Source organism: Passer domesticus, chromosome 5 (genome assembly GCF_036417665.1).
Source record: "Passer domesticus isolate bPasDom1 chromosome 5, bPasDom1.hap1, whole genome shotgun sequence".
Classification (NCBI taxonomy): domain Eukaryota; kingdom Metazoa; phylum Chordata; class Aves; order Passeriformes; family Passeridae; genus Passer; species Passer domesticus.
The window spans coordinates 51,895,273-51,910,768 of NC_087478.1; the positions used below are offsets into that span (position 1 = coordinate 51,895,273).

The 15,496-nt window shown below is 42.4% G+C and overlaps 1 long non-coding RNA gene across 1 annotated transcript; it reads right to left on the reverse strand.

The window, feature by feature from the left end:
- Positions 1-2,196: 2,196 nt before the first annotated feature.
- On the reverse strand, positions 2,197-14,189 carry LOC135300716 (uncharacterized). The gene is made up of 2 exons (XR_010362491.1): positions 14,143-14,189; positions 2,197-8,010 (listed from the first exon to the last, which is right to left on the reverse strand). It is a non-coding gene; the product is annotated as an uncharacterized LOC135300716 (long non-coding RNA).
- Between the last annotated feature and the right edge of the window lie 1,307 nt (positions 14,190-15,496).

The following is a 15,496-nucleotide window of genomic DNA, read 5'->3' on the forward strand; positions in this document are numbered from 1 at the left end:
CTGTGAAGAGTCTCTCCCCTTTTTCACTGTACATCAGCATGAGCTAATGCCAAATGGTAATGAACTTGTCATGCAGAAATACAGCAGCATCTCAGCACTTTGTACCAAGTTGTTTATGCAAACCTCCTTGGCTCATTTGTGCATTTGAATATAATGTGGGTGGCCACAGAGACTCCCTTGCTGTGAAGTATTTGGCACTGCAAAGCACACAGAGCTTTCAGCTCTAAAAAAGTTTGGTGGAGAACTGGCTGGGGGTTTTCTGTTGACGATAAATGATGTTTGTGGGCCAGGTGTGCTGTAGGTGAGACAGAGCTGGCTGAGCAGACAGAGCACAACTCATTTGTAGCTCAGAGACAGATGGTCATGGTCCTTTCTCCTCCCTGTCTGGGAAGAGACAGTTTATTGACAATGTTTTTGTTGGTAAAATTTAGGGAGTTTGAGCAGTAATTTGATAAAAAAGACTGATGGCCTTTCACTGCTGTCGAGTGTGCGTTGATTTTGGTCAGATGGCTCTGAACAGACAGAATAATCAGCTGGTGAGAGGGGAAAAAGGGGAGTCAGTTTTCATTTTTTTCAATCCCCACCAAGAAGGCTTTAGATTGTTTTTCTTGGAAAACAAGTGGGCATCATAAGGGAAGCTGGGTGTTAAGTATGCTGTGTGTGCTGAGGACTTGTTAAAATAAAGGAAATGGTTGGCAGTGTCTTTGTATTGGCTCTGAGCAAGACACCATTAAGCTTCACCCTTGATGCAGCCAGCCAAGATACCTGTGGTGTATATTCTGCTTTTTTAAATTACAGGCAGTTTGGATTAGGATCCAAGGTTTGGATATTATGAAAAAAGAAAGAGGCTTTAATTGTTCTAATTCATTTTATCTCTCTTGAGCTTTTTAAAACAAGAAGCCATGGCTGTAGCTGCTTCATTATGACCACTTAAAACCCAGTGGGGATAAAGGGAAGAAGCCAAAGATGCAGAAGAGTAGGCAGGCGTTAAAACATTACAAAAGGAATGATTATCTGCTATGTGCTAATTGAGTCAGGAATTATGAGGCGTATAGTCAAAGTCAGCACGCCTGTTCTTGCACTTGAGGTGAATAAGGTCTAATTGTGCTGGTGGTGAAAAATATACTGCAAGTCTCTTCTGTAACAGCAATTATGAAACAACTCTTTTTTTGTTTCTAATACACTAGTTAAAAAGGGAAGCTGAGGGCAAACTATTTGTTTCATTTAAAAAATAATGACTTTTAGAAAGTTCTGGATGGTTGGGAATGATGTGCATTTGTGGCAAGCTCTGAGGAGTAATTATGTACATGTTTGTACAGCTCTGAGAGTGCACAACTCTGGGGTGGGTTGGGAGCTCAGAGTTTTAATTTTCCTATTTATTACAGAAGATAAGTGCAGAGCAATATGCCTTAGCTGAAGTCACACAATAAATCTGTAGACAGACCTGGTCTTCCTTTATGTTTACTACATAGGCATTCCAGTGGTTCTCAGAAATTGTTGAGTTTTTATGGTTTGGGCAAGACAGGAGCAAGGAAGCAAGAGAGGAGCATTTTTAGTTACTGCAGACAAATGAATTTGCAGATAATTTGTTATTGACTCCATAAGCATGTACAGTAAAACTTTGCAACAGCAGAGCCTCAGTTATAGCTACAGGGTAAGTTGTAACCAGCCTAATGAAGGGAGATATCTGATACTCATGTAATTTTGATATATATAAGAAGCTTATCAGTTTGATTCGACATTTATCTCAGTGATTCACAGCTCATTTTAATGAGCTGCTTCTGGAGACAAATCTGCAAGAATGCTTTTGTGGAGCCTATAGAAACTCTGATGTTTGCTAGCATCAGCCCCAGGTCTCTGGTACCTGTCTGAGGGTTACTCATTTCAGGGTTTCAGCTGAAAGTTATACCACAGCAGAGAACAAGCTGGGTTTCCACTGCCATTATTGGTATTTAGAATTCAACTGGAGCCTTTTTTAAGTGTCTGATGGAGCTGTTTTTTCCTTCTTGCCAAACCATCTTTCTCATAAAAGACTGAGTAATTTGGCTGGAGAAGCAACTTTTTTGGATAGATGATCTGAGCATTTTTGTTTCTGGCTATCTCTCTCTATTCCTTACTCCCTGCTCCATATTTCCTGGAATTTTATCAGTGCAGAAAAACCCTTTGATTTGCATGTCATCTGGCCATACAAAGCCCTGAATTTTAAAGGAAATTATGTTTATTTGCACTTATGCTTAATTGTTCATTGGAAAAGCATTTTACAAGACAATTCTACAAATCTCCAGAAGTCTCCTCATCCCAGCTCAAATTCACACTGACTATTGCACCAGGCCCAGGGCCACAAAGGAGTTAGATAGGTGACTGCTGTCAAAATAAGGAAATCAGCTGTGGGTGCTGGCTATAGGTGCACTGCTGGGTCAGGACATCACCCAACTTCTTCATTCAGCAAAGCATCTTGACTGCTAGTGTGAACTCAGGTTTTTTTGACACAGAGCACCTCTGAAAATCAATGCCCAATGTGACACACAATGAGCACCCTGCACGGAAGCCTTTACTTTCAGAGACCATGTGGGAATGTTGGCATCGACCCGCCGTGACATTTTCTTTTTTGCCTTTTCCCTTTTCACTTTGTCCTATTTACTTAACACAAATAAAGCATGTCTCTCTCTCATGTGGTCCAAATCCTGCTTGCTGTCCTGTTTAGCTTTGCTCCATAGACTGCATAAATCTCCTGTCAGGACAGTGTGTTGAATGAACTTTACTCCCAAGGTCCTTCTGCAGCTCTGAACCTGGCTGTGGCATCATTTGGCCTGGGAGGTCACTGAGATCCATCTCTGCAGTGGTGGCTCCAGCACTGGTCCTTTGCAGCAGGCAGCTTTTCTTCCAGGATGCAGAAACTGTGGATGGAACCCTGAGCTAAGAGTAGGGAGCTCTCTGAAATAGGCACCAAGCTGCAGGACAATTATAAAGCTGGGCTGCCAGGACAAATGGGTTAGACTGACCCAATATAAATCCCTGGAAGTTAGTGGTGAGATTATACCCTTCCCAGCAGGAATCCACTAAGAAAACTGTGCTCCTTTCATAGGCTGGGGAGATGCTAATGCATTTAAAATATGAGGAAGAAATAACTAGAAGGACTCAAAAAAGCTGTGGAGGAGGGAGAATATTTCTTGTAGCTCTGCAGTAAACATAGTTTATTAAGAAATCCTTCAAAATTTCAGCCTCAGAGATAACAGGACAAGACATACTTTAAATAGAACCAAAGGGAAAACAAATTCATAACAGATGTTAGAAAATATGTAAATAATATATTTTTATTTACATATAAAGCCCTAGTCCTCGCTTGCCAGGCAAGAATGCTAGGACCAGAGTGTGTGTCATCATCCCAGCTGCACTGGGAATTGTCAAAAATATTTCTTTAAATGTTCCCTCAAACTCTGTTTTCTCTTTTGCTGCACGTCCCACAGCTTGACGATTTAATCAAAAGATTTCTTGAGACAAGGGATCTGCTGCCTGAGAAGAGATCTTTGCTAAATTCCCATACAACTCAGTGCCACAAGGAATGTTCAGTTAGCTCCAGGCCTTAGAAACCCCAAGGTAGTTAAGACCCTTGCATTCCCAGGACAAAATTGTGTCAGGGTGGAAAGAGGCAATGGGTAACAGACAAGTATTACATCCCCAGATGGTGCAAACTGATGGTGACCCAACCTGGACAAGCATCCAGCCTTAAAAACCAAATTCCAATCATTGTGAAACTGTGACTGGATTGAGTGGGAATGGCTTTCAGCCCCATGTGCTTACGTTTTGATCTCTCCATATGAGGAATTCTGTATTTTCAGAAGTAGTGTTAGAAATACTTGTTTCTGAGAAGCCAATTTCAGCTGCCTACATCTGAACTTTTGAAACTGATGGCCACCATCTGCTCTTTGTGACTTCAGCCTGAGATGTGGTCCCATGTGCTTAAAAGGATAAGGTTTACTGGACCTCAGGCTGGACATTTCAAAACAGAGATACTCTGAAATCTTGAGCTTTTCCTTAACTGTTTGGGGTCTTCCAAAATACTGACACACCAGGGCATTGTAAACTTTTGGGGAAATTTACAATTCTTCAGCTGAATAGGAATTTTATCATCAACAGTGATTTTTTAGGAAACCAAAATGTTTTTAATTTCTCAGGAGTGTATGACTGTGAGTACTGCATAGAAGACAGGAAGCTCCAGCCCCTTGGAAAAACAAGACACTTGCAAAGCTTTCAACAGCCCAGAACCTGAGTGTTACAGTTCAATAAATCTGTCCTTTTCAAAGGGGAATGACACTTTGGTCAAGTTTCTGGTGTGGTCTTATCCCAGGGTATCCCACCAGACTAGTCTGGGTGGGCATGGAAATTGTCCTCTTTTGACATTAATAGAGAAGTCACAAAAAGCCCAGATGAGTTGCACGTGAACAACATCACCTAGCCTATGAAGAAGTAACTGCAGTTGCTTTTTTACTACAGCCAGAATGTTGTTTTCTGAAAAGTTCCCAATTATTATCCTGATCTAGCAATGACTTAGGCAGGTAACTCTGGAACAAATGAAACTATTGATCATCACAGAAAACATGGCAGAGTAAGGGCAACATTTATCTTGGTGAGAAAATAGAGGGACAATCTTCTCTTGCACTGGATATGAGTGAATAAATTAATTTCCTCCTACTGTTCCCAGCTGAAATGGGGGCAGATTTACTGGATCCTCTCTTATTTCTTTTCCCTGGGCAAGTACAAATAGTTAGGTTTGCTCACAAGAGATGCAGATTTGTCCCTTGGCACCATTTGCAGTGGGATCAGAGTTGCACTGAGAATGGGACCCTGCTGGCTGACGTGCTGAGGGCGGGCCCTGGGACAAAGGCAACTTTAGCGCGAGAGAGAGATCTGAGCCCTCAATGCGCTTTAAGGGGGCTGTCAGGGACAGCTTTTGTTGAAGTTCTGCCATGCAAACAAAGGAAGATTTGCATATTTTCCCCTCTGACATCAACACGCTCCCAAACACCTGCAAAAGCACCCCAGCCACAGAGGGCATCTCTAAAAATATTTCAGAAAATACACTTGTTGAGAGCAAACCTGATTGCTTCAAACAGCAGAAAAGCCCTTTTTTGTCAACACACTCATTAAACCTTCATTAAAGCTGTGCTGTTCCACCACAAAGTTATCTGGCTTTTCTTCTGCCAAAGTTGGTACTACTGAGACAGGAATTCCTGCATTAGTTTAGCTGCCTTCTCCCTTTAAACCTCGGTCGAAAGCTGAAGCAAGGTCCTCCAGTTATATAAACTAAGCTCAAGTTAGTTTGAGGAATGGAACAAAAGCGGCATCAGTTTTGACCAGTCAAAGCTTGTCCACACTGCCTGCATGAATGTCCCATGTCTAGTGCCAAATTCCCAGAAATACTGTGAGGCTATACTGACTAAGTGCCCACTGAATGAAAGTGTGTTGGAAGCATCAGAAGGCTGTAAATTAATTTAGCCCCCTGCCCTGGTATATACAGTCCTCAGCACACACAAACACTTGGTTGACTGGTTTTTGAGAGGACAGTAGAAAGCCTGCAAAGCTCAAAGGAGAGATTTGGTGTTTCACCACTAAAGCATCCATACTCTCCTTCACATGCATGTGAATAGAATAGAAAGCCTTTGTTCAGATCAAGCCAAGAAGAAACAAACTGTTGTTGAAAGGTCATTTCAGCTTGTTTTGAGGGGTGAGGAAGAACTAGAAAAAATAAACGAATGTGGTCTTCTTACCAGTGATTACAAATACTGTCTTTCATCAGAATGGACAAGGTTTTGTTAGAAATATCTCTTTTTGTGTTGGACTAATTCATTGTAGCTTCAGGCTAGAGGTTTTAGAAAAGCTTTAGCTATCACGATTCCTCAGTGTCCCACTTGAGGCACCCTGGGGAGGTTTGATTTTTAGAGAATGAGTGGTTCCTATGAGGACACAGCTAATGTAGGCACTCTTCTGCCTTGCAGGTCTTGGAGGCTGCTTCTTTGAGTGGTGCCTGTCAGCATTTAGGAAACTATGAGTTCAGCTAGCTGTTGCAGAGGAAAGGTCTCCATTAATCTGTTCTCTATTGATATCTGGAGGCTTTGCTTGCATTTCATACTCCACCATTATGTGAATGTACCACCATGTTGGTAAGCAACCATGTTAAATCCATCTTCCAGCACTTTTATTAGGAAGAGTTTTGCTGTAACTAATGCATTAATTTTAAAAGGAGGGTAGGGAGAGGGTCCATGTTACATTTCAAATGTAACAGTGTCAGGATTTCCTTTATTTTAGTCTTTTCTATGAAATTTTCCCAGTTATTTCTCTCATATGAACCCTGATTCACTAAATTACTCCTATAAATAACTTTCACATGTTTAAAGGTAGGTCTGCCTGTTCCTTGCTGACTCAGGGCCATGGCTTTCTATCTGACAGTGAAATGCTACCCAGGAAAATCCCCAAAGGTCACTTTTCAGTACTATTTTTTGACATGAACTCAAAAAGGTTGGCAAAAATGCTTCAGTAGTGGTTTTCCTGAAAAAACTGAGCAATATTATATATCTGTCTTTCTGCAAATATGAAGCTTTGGTACAAACCACAGCTTGCCTGGCTATGTCCTGTTTTCTTCTTCTATTTTGAGTATTTATTTCTGAAGATAAATGGCTTGCAGTTCTCTGTCATACAAATGGTCATTAACAAATCAAACATGGAATTTTCTAAAACAGTCAGCATAAGCCTAGCTCTACTGTTGTTCAAGTTACTGGCAAAACTCCTAGAGATGTTATTTTTCTTTTTCTACAGATAGCCCCTCATAAGCCTATCCTATACCCAGAAGAGTATTTCCCCGTTTCTGGTAGAATCATTATAGGAGTTATTGCATAAGGAATGAACATTTTGGCAAGATAATAATGATAACCCTGATTTTCTTTTATATAATTATGGATTCTGAAGAAATTAAATCAGCAAGCTTAGAATGGAGACAAAAACTGAAGAGGCTATTCCAGTACATCCAGGGTCACTATTATATTTGATTTTGTAGCCCATAATATCTTCCCTGCTGTAGTGGACACCTAAAATAACTGGCTTTAATGTGCTGATTTTTCTTTCCCAAATGGCATAGGTAGGCTCCCTGGGTTATGGCTTAAACTTCTTTAACCCAAGAAAAATAATAAAGCTGACCTTTAACCTGCTCGATTCATTTTTAAGTGCCAGAATAAAGTGAACAGTCTTTGAAGGAAAGAAGAGGCAAAGTCAGAGCTCAAAGCAAATGGATATTGTAAGGAGTCTTTCCTCACCTCTTTCCGCACGGGGTTTCCCTGACACCCCATGGGCTGTGTAGCACTTCTAGCACTGGCACAGGCTGGGCACATTGGGAGCAGCCTCCCTGCAAACTCACACCCTGCTCCAAAAGTGCCATCACACCCAGGAACCCTCCAGGATCCTTGTTGTGTTGTCCCTTGCAAATATCCTCTGCACCACACATACTGTGAGCTGAATGACTTCAGGGATCTCCTGAAGGGTGTTTTTGTACCCACTTACCACTGTTTTGGGTTTTTTCCCCTTGAAGCATAGCCTGCTGTTGCTCATTATTACTCAAGGGCCAGGGTGCCTGGACCATGTGTTTTCCTCCAGTTTGTTCAAGCTAATTTCATTTGTGGATTTGCAGAGAAAACATCAGAAACTGATTCTAAACTGGTCATCCCACCCCGTAGTTCCCTCCCTTCAGACAAGGCTAATTCACACCTTCTGCTGGCACAGGCAATTTGCTTTATAAGTAGATAACCAAGCTCAGGAGGGAAGGAGTGGCAGGGGAGACTGGAGCAGTTAGCAGAGTGCTGGGAATCTCCGTCAGGCTGAACAAAATCTATCCTGCTTTCTGTGAAAAAAGAGTCACTTCTTGTGCCTCAGACCTGCACTAACCTGCAGAGTTCACAGCTCCATCCAGGTGGACTTCACTCGGTTGAGTGTCTGCTCCTGGTTGCTCATCCAGGTTTTTTCCTATAGGTAAAAACCAGTGATGCTATTTTTATTTTAAAAATATGAACTAGAAAATCAAACTGCAGGCTGCATCTCCCGTGCTGTTTGATCACTGCTGTATGGGGCTCGCTGCAGTACATTGTGTACACAGCTATGCCACTTTTATGTGCATGTATCTCACAGTCCTTCGCTGAGCACAACTCTGATCACTGATGTCACGATTACTCATGTCAGATGTCTCATGGTGGCTTTCAGGCCTTTTGTTCCACTTTCAGGATGACTGTGGGGAGATCTTGCAAAAGTACCATCATCAGCAAAAGAAATGAAAATCAGCAAGGATTTTGGCTTCTGTCAGTGAGCAAAATCTGCAGTTCAGGAAATTCTGAGCTATTGTTACAACAAAAGCAGCTCCCTCTTTTTTAATTTTCATTTGCTCGGACTTGGATCTTTCTCTCAGGTTTTCCACACTTGAATTCCTTATGAATTTACTGTGAGCTAAACCAGAGAAACTGGAGACCTACATTACACAATCGCTGTCTCAGTGATTTTGGATACAGACACATTTTCATAGGAAAAATTGTGAAAATACTATAAGACACTGAAAAAAAGAAATTTTTTCCCAGCTTCCCTTCAATTTATAATTAGAGCCCTTAATATAAATTTCAAACTACCAAAAATTTCAAGCAGCCATGTGAATCAGTCATTCTGCAGTTGTATTTAGAGGAGACTTGAGAATTTGTACATAACAGGCCTGAAGAACAAAGACATCTGCCCTCAGGAAGGATATTAATATTGAAGGAGGCCTACATTTGAGCATGCTTCTATCCATGCTTCAGGGGATTTTCTTCCAGCAGGGATTTTCCTGCTTCAGTTGCTAATTTCCCTGAAGGCATTTTGACAAGTAGGATGCCTCTTTACACGTTTTTGTCATAGCTATGGTATTTGAGGGAGCCGAAGTGAAAATCTACAAATCTACGTGCATACATCCAAAGAAGGAGGTGTTAGTATGTGCTTAGTGGCAGACAAAGGATTATATTCTAATCTGTTCATTTTGCTAAACAGAAGTTGTACAGATTTACCAGGTACTACCTGTGTCTGTTTAAATTACAACTTATCTTTTAAAAAATAACCAGCCTTGGTACAAGCATTCCAGTGGATGAAGAATCAATCGCATTCCTTGGGAAATTGTTTCAGTCATTTATTACTAATACATGAAGCTGAGGTTTTCAGAGTCATTTTGAGAAGTGAGCAAACCAAGACCTGGAAGCAGTTCACCTTTAAAATCTCCATATGGAGGAATTTCTTCAGTATTTTGATAGTGTACCTCTGAAGCCTAGCTGAAATTAAAGTACTATTAAGTCCCTGAAGTCTTTTGATCTCAGTTAATATTTGCTGGGTGTATTTAATCCCATCTCTTTCTTCCCAAAGGTTACATATATACATACATACATACATACACATATATATACGCATATACATACACACACATACATATATATATATATATGTATGTATGTATGTATAAATAATAACTGAATGAGTAAATAGAAACTGCCTGTGTCCAGAATCAGAAAGTGCAGAACAATGCTCTGGTTAAGCTTCCATACAGTCCTGTGGGATGCATATGATGGGAAATGTTTCCCTGTTGTTTACATAGATCTGAAAAATGGGGTTTTGGCATTCTGTAGCAAATGCTCAGGGAATGTGTGCTGGGACATTGGAACACTTGTTTCACTAGTGCCAAACAAACAACACTCCCCCCCTTCAAATTCCTCGATAATATTTTCTAATTGTTTTTGGAAAAAAACTAATTTTTTCCACATCTGTTAACACATTGTCATGACAATTAACTTCATTTTCCATCAGTGTTCTACTGTTCCCAGTCTGCCCATAGAATATGCACAAAATTCCTAATTAACCTCTTACAGCAATTTGCTTGGAAAGTACTCTACAGTGTTTGATTTTTGTGACTATTGACTGATATAAAAATTCAAAGGAAACCCTCCATTATTTGACAGTGGAGCTAAGTCTGTGTTACAAAAAGCAAAAAAAATGACCTGTACTAGAAACCATCCCTGACCTACTGTCTGATTTTCTGATGCCTCTTCCTTCTAGTATCAGTGATAGTGTGTGAAAAGTAACCACAAAATATGTAGCTTCATCATACCAAAAGGACACGTAAGTAGGAGAAGGGGACTGGGTTTCAAGAAAGCAAGCTGGATTTATGGAGGAAGATTAAAAAAGCTAATTATGTTTAACTTGGCTGACAGACAGCTAAAAAAGGGGATATGATAACTGCCTACAAATATTTGAAAGATGCATAATACACCAAGGAAAGAGGGAAATAGTTTGAGACAAAGTCTGGAAAAGCAAAATTTAGGCTGGGTAGAATGCTAACAATGAGACCTGTCAGACTGCAGAAAAATTTCCCGAGGGAATTAGTCAACACCTCATTAAAAAAAATGCCTTGGACAACATGCACTGAGGGGGATTGCAGGGAATAATCCTTCAGTGAGAAAGTCAGGGACCAGGGAGTTTCACAGGCCACATTCTCTCCATTATTGCTGCTGTTGTCAATAGCATATGATTGTAAAGATTTTCCCAACAACGTTTTTGAGGCACGAGACTTTTATTTTCTCCCTGCCAAACAGTAGATGGAGGGAAATTCTTTTGGAGGGAAATTACTCTTTTTATGGAAAAAATTGAAACATCAAGAGAAAAGTCACCATATTTGGAATGGGAGCAGTGGAACACACTGAAATGCTGTCGTGCCAACCTTCCCCATCCCCAGGAAAGTTTCAGTGCACCTCATAGGAGTGCTCTCATTGGAGTGCCATGGAATTGGAGACAATCATGTATGTAGCTCTTGTTCAAAATAAGCTCTGTGCTGGATTTGCACTTGAGCAGCTATCCTGTGTCAAAAGCCAATCTGCTTTGAATGTTTTTGTCTTCCAAATCAGCTAATTTGATTTTGTCAGCCCAGCTCCATAGCACATTATTTTTTTGCAATCCATACCTGCCTTCACTATTACGGGTTGCATTTCTATGCCAGAGATACCAGCCTATATTTTTCCCCAGGACTGGATCCCCTGCATGATCTACCAGAGCTGAAACTTAACATAGCTGGAGTGGAGCAACTGTAAATCTACTTAGCATTGGTGTTATGAAAGTCAGTGGAAACAGCTGAGCCCTTAAAATGAGAAGGGAACCAGTGTTTCACTGCACATTTATACCGAAGTAACTCCTCTGCCTCATACTAGGATAAACTGAAGCTAGGCAGCAGTGAATCAGACCTAATACGTTTAGTACTTGTATACTAAATTTATGAGGCACCCAGTGACATTTGCCTTATGTATAATGGTAGCACTCCCAGCAGGATGATCTAATCATTCATGAGGAATTATGGTACAATGTTGGAGTTTATTTAATGTTCACAACAACCTCCAGCATTGATTTTAATCTGGTTACTGCTCACATTGTGAAACAGATATCTGCAGAGCAGCAGCAGCAGAGGAGATCAACCACATCCCGTGCAGCGTGGCATATATCAGCAGTACAAGGCTGCACTGTTTTTCTGACAGGCAGAGGAAGCAAAGTTGATTCACACACCAGAACAATTCCTCTCACCAAGACACTTAGGAATGCATCAAAGGAAGCTGGTCTCTTTCTACAGGCTTCCTCTGAGCAATGGGCTTACTGTAAATCAAAGGCTAAAAAAATAGCACTTTTAAAAAATGCTGCCCTTGACAAATGGAGCAGGAAAACCTGTGAAAATTTGGATGCAGCAGAATGACTTTTCAAGGAGTGCACGCCAAGGTGTTAATTTTGCAGTACGTCCTTGGAGTGGCACATTTTTCTGCTTCTAACATTGTATTCCCTCCAGGAGAAGACCGAGGCCAAGAAAGGTTTGCCACTTTGAGGAGATAGACTGTCCCTTAAAAAGAACCAATAATAGAGGAAAAAAGGAGGAAAGAGAACTTTCATCCAAGTTGGTTTCTCAATTTCTAAGGAAAATGTTCCAAAAAAGTGAATGAGCTTTTTATAACTAAAATCTCCTTCTGGGGTCCCTCCAGCTTGGTTCATGTTCCCTTCAAGCCATTTTAACAGCAAATAGTGGAATTTAGTCAAAAGGTTTTAGGGAAATAAAATTAATATTCACAGCTCTTGTGTCAGTGCCACAGAGAAGAAGCAGATTCACGAGGATGGCTGGTTTGTGTCCTGTCCAGTCTTCATCCAAGACTGGCGAGCTCATTTTGCTAATTTTTCCCTGGAGAGATCACTATTTTATCCCCCGAATGAGTTCTTGAGCTACTTGCTTAAAAGATGTGTTTTCATGGCATCCTGTTTGTGTGATTGATTGTTCTTATGACTTGTTGCTTGGTAGCAGCTTAAATATTACATTAAAAAAAAAGGAGCATAAAAACATTCCTTCCTAGTAAGTTAAAGTAACATCAAGGAGGTTCTCACGTTTAACAGTCCTAGGACCACATGTGACAATGTGGTAAGCAACTGGACCCATCCAACTTGTTTGGCTTGGGCTGTCAGAGAAACAAATGACCGTGGACTTTTCTTAAAGAAGCTTATAGCAGCATTTTAAATGTCATGGGGCAACAGCCAAGGTTCTTGTATTCTCCAGACAAACACACTGCCTGTGAGCACTACCGACACAGATCCTGCTCTCTGGCTTGGAGGAAAATCAACCACACGGCACCTCCCACAGCCACAGAAACAGCTGGCAGAGCATGACAGCCTCATGTGGATCTCCTTCCCAGCTGCTCCACATTTGCAGCACAGTGTCCCTGCTACACCCTGCATGTTGCTTTGCTCAGTGAAATGACCCTCAGCGTGGCACTTCTAGGCAGGTCTCTGTGTGTGCCCTGGCCAAGGATGCTTTGAGGCAGGGGACATGAGCCCTTGGCCCAGCATAGGGTGCTAAGTGCCCACCGTGAACACCCCCAAGCAAGAGTCCAGATTGCAGCTGTTTTATCATAGGGGAATAGGGATGTCTAAGAGTGAGACAGAGCAGGGAGATCATTTACTTGTACCAAGAAGCTCATGGAATTAGAGGGAGTCTATCTATGACTCTGCATCGTTTATTTCTGGGGTAACTCTAACGCAGTTCATGGTACAGAACATTATTTGTACCCCTGGGCTTCTCCGCTGGGAAGGCTTGGAGGGCTTGATCTCACCATTGGCAGTGGCCATTGGACTGTCGGGAGGGATGTCCCTGCAGGCCTGGCAGACAGTGCTAATTATCAGTCACTCTGTAGATGCCCTGCAGAGCATCGCTCCTGCGAGCCAGGACTGGCTGCACAAGCTGCCCAGGAGCACGGCTATTATCGGTAACATGTCCGGTTACATTATAGACCCAGTTAACAAGAAGGGTGGTGGGGGGGAAATTCCTATATTGTGAAAAGGACTCTTTTCTCCCCCCCGTTGTTTGGATCTTTGCCACTGTTTAAATTTAAGCAGATTTGCTATCCCAACATCTGCAGTTTGATTATTTGACTATTGCCTGGCTCAGGGTCAAACCACAGCAGAATACACTAGCCTGTGATTTACAGCCTGGGCTGTGATTATAATGGTTTTATTTTAGTTGGACTCCTATTTACAAGCTCATTTGTATTAGTGCACAGTGTTGTAATAACAATGGTGGAATTATTAGGTCGCGCAGAAACAATCGCACGTAGTAAATGGCTGCAGCTCACAGGGCACTGCTTAAGTGCTCCAGCAGCCCGGCGATGTCTGCAGCACAGAGGTTGCCATTTTAATAGCAAAGTGGGGAGGGGAGTGAGGAGAGGGCCGGAGAGGGGGAAAGAACCGGGAAGAAACGTGGTTCTTACTCATTCTTTTCTAAGTAAATAGAAAGGACGTGTGTTTCCTGGATTAGCCACTGAAAACAAACGCTGAGAGGGGAAAGAGCTGGTGTTTCCCTCATCAGGGTTAAATAAGGTACTCTGCCTCGGCGCTGATGACCGACGGCTGCTCAGAGCCACCGCATGCCATGAGGGACTCACAGTGCCCTGCCCAGGGGCACCTCTGCCAGTGGCGAGGGTCCTGGCTAGCCCTGGGTGTCTCTGCTTGCCCTGGAGAGCCCATGGCCACCTGTGGTGGAAGTTCCTGAGCTGCAAAGCTCAGCCCCGGGGGCCTTACCTGGCAGCGGGTGGGTGGAAGGACGAGGTGGGCCCGGGGGTTTCGTGGCACCTCGGAGGGCCCTTGCTGAGGCTGGCCCAGAAGGACTGGGCTGGGCTGGCGGGAGCCATTGTCAGGGTGTCCTGTCACCACACAGGGCTGTGCCACTGCTCCACAGGCATTTCAGCACTTGCCTTGGGACCCCATGTTGTCTCTTTTTTCTCCTCGTGAAAGGAGGAAGGATACTCAGGGTTTTACCTGGTACACCACAGTGCCAACCCCAGCAGGCTGGAGCCGACCACTGCTGCAGGCCTCATGTCTGACCTGCCAGTGTCAAACTGGCAGCTCCTGCTGGAGACTTGCAGGTGTCAGGCAGTTCTGAAAGCAGGTTTTTATGTGATTGGTGGCCCTGGGGGTCAGTGGCAGGGTAGACAGGATGGAGAGGAAGCCAGGCGTCAGGCCCTGCCACTCTCCCGCTCTCCCTGAGGGGAGCAGGGAAAGGACAGCTTATCCACTCTGTGGCAGTGCTGTCTGAGGACTTCCACCTCCTGCCCCACCACTGGCTGAAAAGTAAACATTAAAAAATAATGGTTATATAGTCTCAGGCAGGAAAAAAGCATCTTCAAAACCAAACAGAAAAAAAAAATCAAAGGAAGAGTAGTATCAAGAGTTGTTGTGAAGAATGTAAAACAAGGAAACATCCCTGTCCCAACTGACAGGGCTTAAGTCCTTTCTCTGATGTGATGCCCTTGACCATCACCTTTGTCTGCACATGAAGAACAAGTGAGCTCAATCATCCTCTCTCCTGATTATGAAAGGATCACAGACCATAAAAACACTTCATATGGATGGTTCAGATAAATTACTCAAGATGCCTGAGATTAAATCAAATTTAAAATATCCTATTTAAGATGATGGTTATAAAATTGTGTGTCCTCGAGGCCTGTCCTGTGCTTAGCTACTCTTCCTCTTACAGATGCTGTTTGCTATTGGTTACCAGCTCTGTTCAAGGGTAAAACTCTTCAAAGCTAAGAGAAAAAGCAGTATTTCTTTCTCTGGCTGACCTCTGTATGTGTGCTTCTCTCTGTTTAAAAGCTGCTGGTTTCCTGGGTGTTTTGGTCTTTTAGAAAAGAACCTTCTGACTAGAATTCTGTATAGTGACAGTTTTTAGGGGTTTCTCCAGTTCCTTTGTACTAATTGATTCCCCAGTGCATTAGCATCACCAAAGCTAGATTAATCTTCTTTTCATTTTGGTGCTGAGATCAATGTCTGTGTCAACATAGTTTATTGAACCTGGTACAGTTTTACTACTCGCATTTACCTCCTCTAAGATAGCTTTTCCCTTAAGTATGTCCTGAGAAAAGATCCCACTTGA